The sequence below is a fragment of the Anomalospiza imberbis genome, chromosome 15 (assembly GCF_031753505.1).
Source record: "Anomalospiza imberbis isolate Cuckoo-Finch-1a 21T00152 chromosome 15, ASM3175350v1, whole genome shotgun sequence".
Lineage (NCBI taxonomy): Eukaryota > Metazoa > Chordata > Aves > Passeriformes > Viduidae > Anomalospiza > Anomalospiza imberbis.
The window spans coordinates 12,890,037-12,898,680 of NC_089695.1; positions in this window are offsets into that span (position 1 = coordinate 12,890,037).

An 8,644-nucleotide genomic window follows, 5' to 3' on the forward strand; every position below is an offset into this window, starting at 1 on the left:
ATAGCAAAACTTTTACTGTGCCACTTTCCAAAAGAGAGGCTGTTTTCTTCCTTTAAGCCACATTTTTTACCATGAGTAGCTGTTAGTTTAATGTTTTAATGCTGCAGAGGACATAAAATGAGGAAATCTTTTCCTAAAGCATTGAATAAAAAATGGATATGAGAAAGGAACTCAGAAGGGCAAGCAGTGTTAGCTCTCTACTTTATAGATAGGAAAGGGAGAGCAAAGGATGAGTAGTTTTGTAAAGTCTTTCCAGAGAAAAATGCTGATGCCAACTTTGTGTCAAAGTAACAGAGTCTCTATCACCAGAGACAGCAAGGGAAAGATGAGGATATTGGATTCTGCAAGAGTGGAACCAAAGCTATTTGAAATAAAGAGGAACCTTTGGACTCACTCAGAAGAATCTGGTTTTATTTGTAGTGATTTAGTCAGTGACTGGGGCTGAGGATTTTAGCTTTCACATGCTTCTGTCTCATTTTGATATGTTTATATCCATCTTGCCTTTCAGCATCTTTAAATGTGGAGCAGCAAAGAGCATTTCTTCTTTATGGATCTGTGTGCACAGAGTGTCTCAGGACTAGTGCAGTATCCATATGAATGATAGCAACAAATTACATGTTCAAAAATCATACAGCTGATCTGTAGTGCACCTTGATGCTCAATCCTTTCCACCCCAATTTTCCCCAGATGACTATCCCAGTGTTCTGCTGTGCAAACAGCTTTGTTGGAGCTGTCATTGCCTTTTCAAGTCATTCTCTGCATGTGGCAGTGGCAGGGGTGCATCATATTTGAATTTCACTTCCTCATGTGGCTTTTGCAACTCTGACTTCAGACCTTGCCCAGATGGTCCCTCTGTGTCAGAATCCATCAAGCATTTTATTTTCCATCACTCATGAACAGGATCTGAGGGCTTGGGCACATGGTGCTGTCAGAATAAAAGCAAATGCCAAACACAGAAATATCCTTCCCTTCCCTTCCCTTCCCTTCCCTTCCCTTCCCTTCCCTTCCCTTCCCTCTTCCCTCTTCCCTCTTCCCTCTTCCCTCTTCCCTCTTCCCTCTTCCCTCTTCCCTCTTCCCTCTTCCCTCTTCCCTCTTCCCTCTTCCCTCTTCCCTCTCCTTATGGCTGCAGGTTTTGGTCTCACAGAGTGGTCATGTGGGTGGTTCAGAAATGACTGTATAGTCAAGAATTTTCTTTCAAATAGCTGAACTCCACTAAAAGCCCCCATTTGTATTCAGGGCATTTCAGCACTGAGCAGCATCAAGGGAAGAGATCAATAATCACATTGCATGATTACACAACTTCTTGCTGTGCCAGGCTAACTTAAACTAACTCACTCTAATGTTGAATCCAGCCCTCCCTGATTTTCTCTTCAAGCAGAGTATCCCACCTTCTTCCCTCTCACTTAGCTGCCCCCTAGGGATATTTCCCAACTCAGCTTAGTGATAACTTTGTTTTACTTCACAGTTCATTCCATATCTTTCTCCTCCCTTATGTATTATTTAGGAATTACTACTGGAGAGCCTCATGTTCACAATTATCTTTGTTTAGCCTTTATTTCAATGCTGCTCTCACTCATCCTGGCCCTACAAACTTGCTCTACTCCTTCAGTAACAGATGTGTGGCAGCTGGAAGGAAAACCCTGATTAAACAGAAAATGGGTATCAGGAGGAAAAAGATGGTAGGAGATCTGTGATGACATGTTGTGAGCTGAAAATATGGCCAAACTAGGCATTGGCTCATAAAGGAAAACTGAAAATGGCAGCTAGGAGTGGCTTTTGATTTTCTCTGGTCTTCAGTGTTTTCACAACTTAAGTAATTCTTCACCCAAGATTTATCATTACCTCAGGTCCTACTTCTTTTCTGCTCTGCCTGTTACTTATCCCTAGGCTTTAACAGCACTGACAAATTTCCAAAGTAGTCTGAAAGTATTTAAAGTGTGTTTCAGGTACTTCTGTTGTTTTTTAAAACAAATGAAAATTTCCCCCAAAGTAGAGAGCTCCCTCAGAAGGGGTACTGATACCTCTTCCAGCAACAAAGTAATAGCCATTGGTATCTCCTACTCAGTAATGCTTCAAGATGGGAGAAGTAGGGGAGGCAGGCCTGTATCCAAAATTCAGAGTTGCATAAAGGGAATATACTCTGGGATGATGGAGAGAGAGAGAAAAACTGAATGTGAGGTTGATGCCAAAATCTGATGAACGCAGCAAAAGCAGCAAATGGCCAAAGCGATGTGCCCTTTTGTGTGACCACGAGCCAAGCCAGGGAGAGAAGGATGTGCTGATGTTTGACTCACTGTTGGTTCCGTGTCATGAGGAATTTGGCAGTCACACAGTGTCTGCTGTGTATCACAAAACTCCTGCAGTAAGTAGACACATAAAAAATATTATGGAGGGCAAAAACATTGTCACAAGTATTTCAGATTGTCAGTCCCTGTAATGAAATATTGCTTTAGGTATAGTATCAAATCCCTCAAGTCTACCCTTACTTCAACCTTATTTATAAGCAAGTCTTATTTTCCACTGTTTCCAATTGCACAGACATAAAACAAAGAGCTTTGAATAATGCCACATGAATAAAAAAGTTCTGATTTTGCAGCAAAAAATGTTTAAATATCTCTTGCTTCATGTCCATGTGAATTTGTAAGTCAGGCTTAGGTCAAAAGGTACCACAGAGTGTTTGTTAAGAGTCTTTTTAGATCCAGACTTATATCAGGGTTGGAATCTCAAGGGTTTGAGGTACTGGAAATGTTGGATCCTGTTGTCTGTCTGAGTTTGTAGAAACTGGAATAATTTGGAGGCTTGAGCCACCTTACTCCTATGGGCAGCAACACTGAATGAGGGCATCTGTAACTCTTTCACTGTGTTCTCAGAAATAAACCATCATGTGGTGCAGGGTTTCCAGTTTTTTTCTAAAAACAGGCTGTTTAGGGAAGTGGGGATAATCTGGGACATGATTTGAAGATTTCTAAGACCCCGAGAGAAAGTGTCACCCCTTTCTGTGTAACAAAGATTCTCCATCATTTTCAGTGCAGACTGAACTCTGCAAGAGTTACCAAAGAAAACAGAATATTTTCTTCCTACCCCGTTTGCTTTCCTTTTCACTTGCTGGCTTTAAGTGCAGGAACCAAAATGCTGGTGTGGGAGAAAAGCTGCTGCAATAAAGTTTGAAGGTTAAATATCAAGGTATTTCTGAAATGACAGAAGCGGGTGGCGGAATGCTCTCCTGAGATTTGTGAGCTCGTTTTTCTCTTCTAGCACAAAATAATCCACACCCAGACTTTTCTTGGCTTATTCTCCAACTCAGCACTGATCCTTTTGGGCTATACTCATGCCTTGTTTTTCAGCAATCTTCAAATTTGACATTGGATCTTAATCCACAAAGGGGAAAAATCTTGGATGCTACAGCTATTTTCAAGGTGGATAATAAATAGCCAGAATTCCGCACCATTTTTCTTTCACCCACTTTAACATCCAAGGGCAGAGAATGGAATATTGCAAGTAATTACAAGTGTGTTCTACAGTGAAATTTCCATCAGTTAAAATAAGGCTTTTATCTATTTTTTTTGGTAGTGAAATGGGAAATTCGCTTGCTCTGAGCAAACTGAACATATGTTTATCCCATGTGAGAATCTGCTATTAGCGCCCACAAGGCTCTAGTTTACACAACATCTATTTTCTTTTTCAGTGGGTAATGAAAGAAGTGTCAGAGACACCCAGGCTCGTCTTTAGTCTCACAGTCAGTTATTTCAAGAACCTGGGAGCAAAGGCCATCCATTCCTCTTGACAGATTCACAATGTTGTGCACAAAAAATAATCAAATTTTTACATATTTATTTTAAAATTGGTGTTAAATCCCCTTCAAAAAGCCGAAAATAATACAGAAGGGAAGAGCTTACTTAACTTTTTTTTTTGTTCTGTTTATTGAATGTCACATTATAAGAAGAGGAAAGTCTTCTGTTGGATTTTGCAGCAAGGTTTTGGCCATCATCGTTAATTGTTGTTTTTAATAAAACAAATTGCCTTGGGATGGAGCTGAATCTCATAAGCCACATGAGTGAAGATTAACTTTTTGTCCTTCCTCTTTTGTGAAGCTGTCAGGAAAGCGTCACTTTTGTTTTTTACTGGTTTTTTCCCCTTTAAAATGTTGCACACATCCCTGCTCAGCATCCTTCAGAGCTGCTTCCTGACTCCATTTCCCTGTTCCAGTGCAAGGGGCGAGGACATTCTGTCTGCATTTGAAGCAAGTTGCTCTCAAGATTCACACCCCAAGTACAGAATCCTTTGTCATTTCCAAACCAGAGACAGCAGTGTTTGATGAGCTGATATTAGGAACTGCTAACAGCTCAACAGGCTGATGCCACTGTAGCACAGCCTGTGAAATCTTCTCACATGCCAGCATTTGCTTTTTTAAAGGTCCTTCCTACACAGTGGCACAGACTCCTTCAGGCTTTTCACTCAGTGATCTGTTGTAAGCTAATAGGAACAAAACAACGATGGCAAGTTGTGCAGCAGAGGTGCAGAGAGGCTCACAGACAGGGCAGCTGTCAGAGGGGTTACAGCCACTGTTGCTGACAGGGAAACTTCCCCACAGTGATCAGATTTGGATCATTGAACAACTGTGACATCCAAGAGAGCACTGCTAAAATCCCACTGTTCTTGTCATGCCTAATATCGGGGAGGTGATGACCCAACACTGCTCTTACACTGAATTTGTTTTTGCCAAGGGACAAAGATGCTCTAAGAAATCAGAGTCTTTTTTTGTCTGCATGTTTGCAGTGATGAGTCCCACGATTTAAATCACAATTAATGAATCTTAAGGCATTGATCTATAGACTTGGAATATTATGTCATTTAATAGAGCAGGAAGACAGCATTTCTAACCCTTGTGAATTTTAGAGATTAAAAATCTGGGAATACAATCTAGAAGTCCAAACACTATAGGGTAGGAGGTTCTGAGGGCAAGCTGAGGATGCTTTTTCCAGAACAAGTTAAAATTGAATGAAACTATAATCTGGGAAAAAAAAATCAAAGAAAAATAACCAAATTCTTTGAGAACTCAGGTACAATGGTTGGGTTTGAAATTTGGCTGCAATTTCTAGAATGTTGTTCATGTTATTCCATGTGATTTAGCAACGTTTCAAGCATAAAACATTTCAAATTGAGACAGAAATGTTACTGAAAAGATGGGATGTGAAAAAACATTGTTTTTGTGTATTTTTTTTCTATTTTTTCAGACCAAATTATTTATTTTGATCTTGAAAATGTGTCTATTCTTTTTAGAGAGGCATATTCAGAAGGGAAGAGCAATCCCACCCCAGCTAGAATTGAGTATTGTTCCTACCTGCTAATTAAGTGAAGGGATTGTCAGGGAGCCTGACAGACACATCCATAATCCCTACTTGAGGGTGTTTCAGCAGAGCTTTGTCCCTCATCCCATCACACACTCACATAACAAAATGGCTCTGTGGCATAATGACAGCCGTGTGTCAGGGCGTCTGTGAGGAAGGAGATGGAGAAGGAAGATATTCCAGGCTTTCATGTTGGCACCCTCCTGATGAGTAATTCAGACAGTTTGGAGCCTCCTCATGGTCCTCTCCATCACCCCCATCTCTCTGTTCCCAGCAGCACATTTTGTCTCCTTCAGGAGTCACACCAGCCTCTGAAAGCTAAATGGTACATGATGTTAGATTAATTGGCTGAAAAAAGCATCCCCAGAATGAAGGGAGGTGGGGAGGTTGCTTGTCAGAAGTGTCGTTCTGTCACACTGAAAATCATAGAAAAGGAGAAAAGAAGGATCTGAGTAAAAATGAAGGATCCAGATGAAAAGGGATTGCAAATGAAAACAAAATTCTTGTTTGGAAGTGGCTGGTGGTGAAAGGGGAAAAAAGGAGGGACCAGGGAAGGGAGGGAAAAGAAAGATACAGAGTCCTGGAGGTGTGTGATGGCTGTCACCAGTGCACACAGGGATCTCAGCAGGGGTCCCCAGCCAATTCTGCCTCACACCACTGGAGAGGAGCCCTCCCCTACCACAGATGGACTTGGGCAGGGATCAAATGGGGCCCTGGAAGTGCAGAATCCTGCAGTGGGGAGTGTGCTGAAGAGGAGAAATGAAATGCTACAGCAGCCTAGGAGCTGATCCTGTGCTCCAGCACCAGACACCCATCATGTGAAGAATTTGCCCTGGACAAACCATCCATTGGTGCCCTGGATAAACCATCCATTGGTGCCCTGGATAAACCATCCATTGGTGCCCTGGATAAACCATTGGTGCCCTGGGTAAACCATCCATTGGTGCTCCTGGATTAATCGTTGGTGCTCCTGGATACACTATTGGAGCCCTGGATAAATCATTGGTGCCCTGGATAAACCATTGGTGCCCTGGGTAAACCATCCATTGGTGCTCCTGGATTAAACATTGGTGTCCTGGATAAACCATCCATTGGTGCCCTGGATAAACCATTGGTACCCTGGATAAACCATCCATTGGTGCCCTGGATAAACCATTGGTACCCTGGATAAACCATCCATTGGTGCCCTGGATAAACCATTGGTACCCTGGATAAACCATCCATTGGTGCCCCTGGATAAATCATTGGTGTCCTGGATAAACCATCCATTGGTGTCCTGGATAAACCATTGGTGTCCTGGATAAACCATCCATTGGTGCCCCTGGATAAACCATTGGTGTCCTGGATAAACCATTGGTACCCTGGATAAACCATCCATTGGTGCCCTGGATAAACCATTGGTGTCCTGGATAAACCATCCATTGGTGTCCTGGATAAACCATTGGTGTCCTGGATAAACCATCCATTGGTGCCCCTGGATAAACCATTGGTGTCCTGGATAAACCATTGGTGTCCTGGATAAACCATCCATTGGTGCCCTGGATAAACCATTGGTGTCCTGGATAAACCATCCATTGGTGTCCTGGATAAACCATTGGTGCCCCTGGATAAACTATTGGTACCCTGGATAAACCATTGGTAAACCATCCATTGGTGCCCCTGGATTAACCATTGGTGTCCTGGATAAATCACTGGTGTCCTGGATACGCCATCCATTGGTGCCCTTGGATAGACCATTGGTACCCCGTGATAAACCATTCATTGGTACCCCTGGATAAACCATCCCCTGGTGCCAGCTGACCACTGCAGCTCCTGCTGTAGCCATGGTTGCATTCAGAGGTGTCTCCTGCTGCTTCTCATGGCTGGCCATAGCAGAATCCATACAAAATCCTCTCCTCTCCATTGCTCTTCCATGAATGTTGTCACAAGAGCTCTGCTGTCCTTGAAGCTGAGTTGAAAATGTCTAACTGCTGCCTTGCAGTATGTGCTCACAGTCACCAGAATGATCTGATGGTCTCCTTGCTAACTCAGTCCAAACTCTTCCATAAACTTGCAGTTCAGTTCTTCCTCACTAAGGTTTGAGAGCCCAACACATTCCTGAGGTCTATTTTTTCTTTCTTATTTTTTATTTTTTTTTCCTGTTAAACCCTTCCTATCACCATGTTCTCCATGTGCTGGGACCTCCCCTGTGTTGCCAAATTTCTCCTTCCTCTTCTTTCCACCCATGCAATTTTCTCCTCAGTGTCAACAAGGAATCTGTAGAACTGCTGTTTTAATTTCTTTTTTTTTTTTTTTTTTTTGAGTTTTAATTTCTTCTATGCTTTACACATGCAGAATGGTTTTGATATAACCCACTGCAAGGACTATTTTGGTTTTCAAGAGAGACTTAAATACCTGTGGTAACAAAAATCTGAGATCCCCTTCATGGGAATTCTGGGCTTGTTTTGATACTTGCAATATTGATGTTCTATGGAAATATGTTGTCTCATTCATTATGACTGACATTGGCAGACGTGAAGCTTCTATGCAATAATTAAGACTATTTCTATATGAAAGCTAATTTTTCTTGTAGCCTACATTTGCTGTTCAAAAAGAAATTTTAGTTCTTTTAAATCTTAATTTCATGCCAAATATTTCATGCTGAAATACAACAGATGAAGCCAAATGATTTCTTTCATTCAGCTCTGCTGCTGATTTTCCTCCCTGTATAGGGACCAGGTGCTGACTTCCTAGGTAATAATATCCAATAATGTCAACAAATAGGAGCTGCCTATTGGAGAGGAAAAATAAAAGCAAAAATATTCCAGTGGTAAGGACAAAGAGGGACTGAGAGCTTGGAGGAAGTATTGAAAAAGCTTCTCTGGAGGGTCGCAAATAGAGGTTAAACAAGTGTTTCATTTTAGCTTCATTAGAGTTTGTTTTGGGAATAAAGGAGAAATTACTGGCCTCATGCTCATGTTTTTTGCACGTCTAAGTTAAACAGACCACAGTGGCAGGAGAAACGGAATTAGCTTCTCCCAGGATGTGAGATCAAGGTGAAGCTCCCTTCCTACCTTAGTGCCAAGCCACAGATGCCTCTTTGTTCTGTCACATTGCTACAACTTCTTACAGGGACATCTGTCATTAAAAAAAAAAAAAAAAAAAAAAAAAAAAGCCCAAAAGAGACAAACAAGCAGCAGTGTTTGCAAACTGAGACGGGCACATTAAATCATCTTTGGGATGGATTTCTCCCTGTGCTTTTTGTTGACCATTTGTTTCATTTAATTGGAGAATGAAAGGACTGAGCATGTCCAATG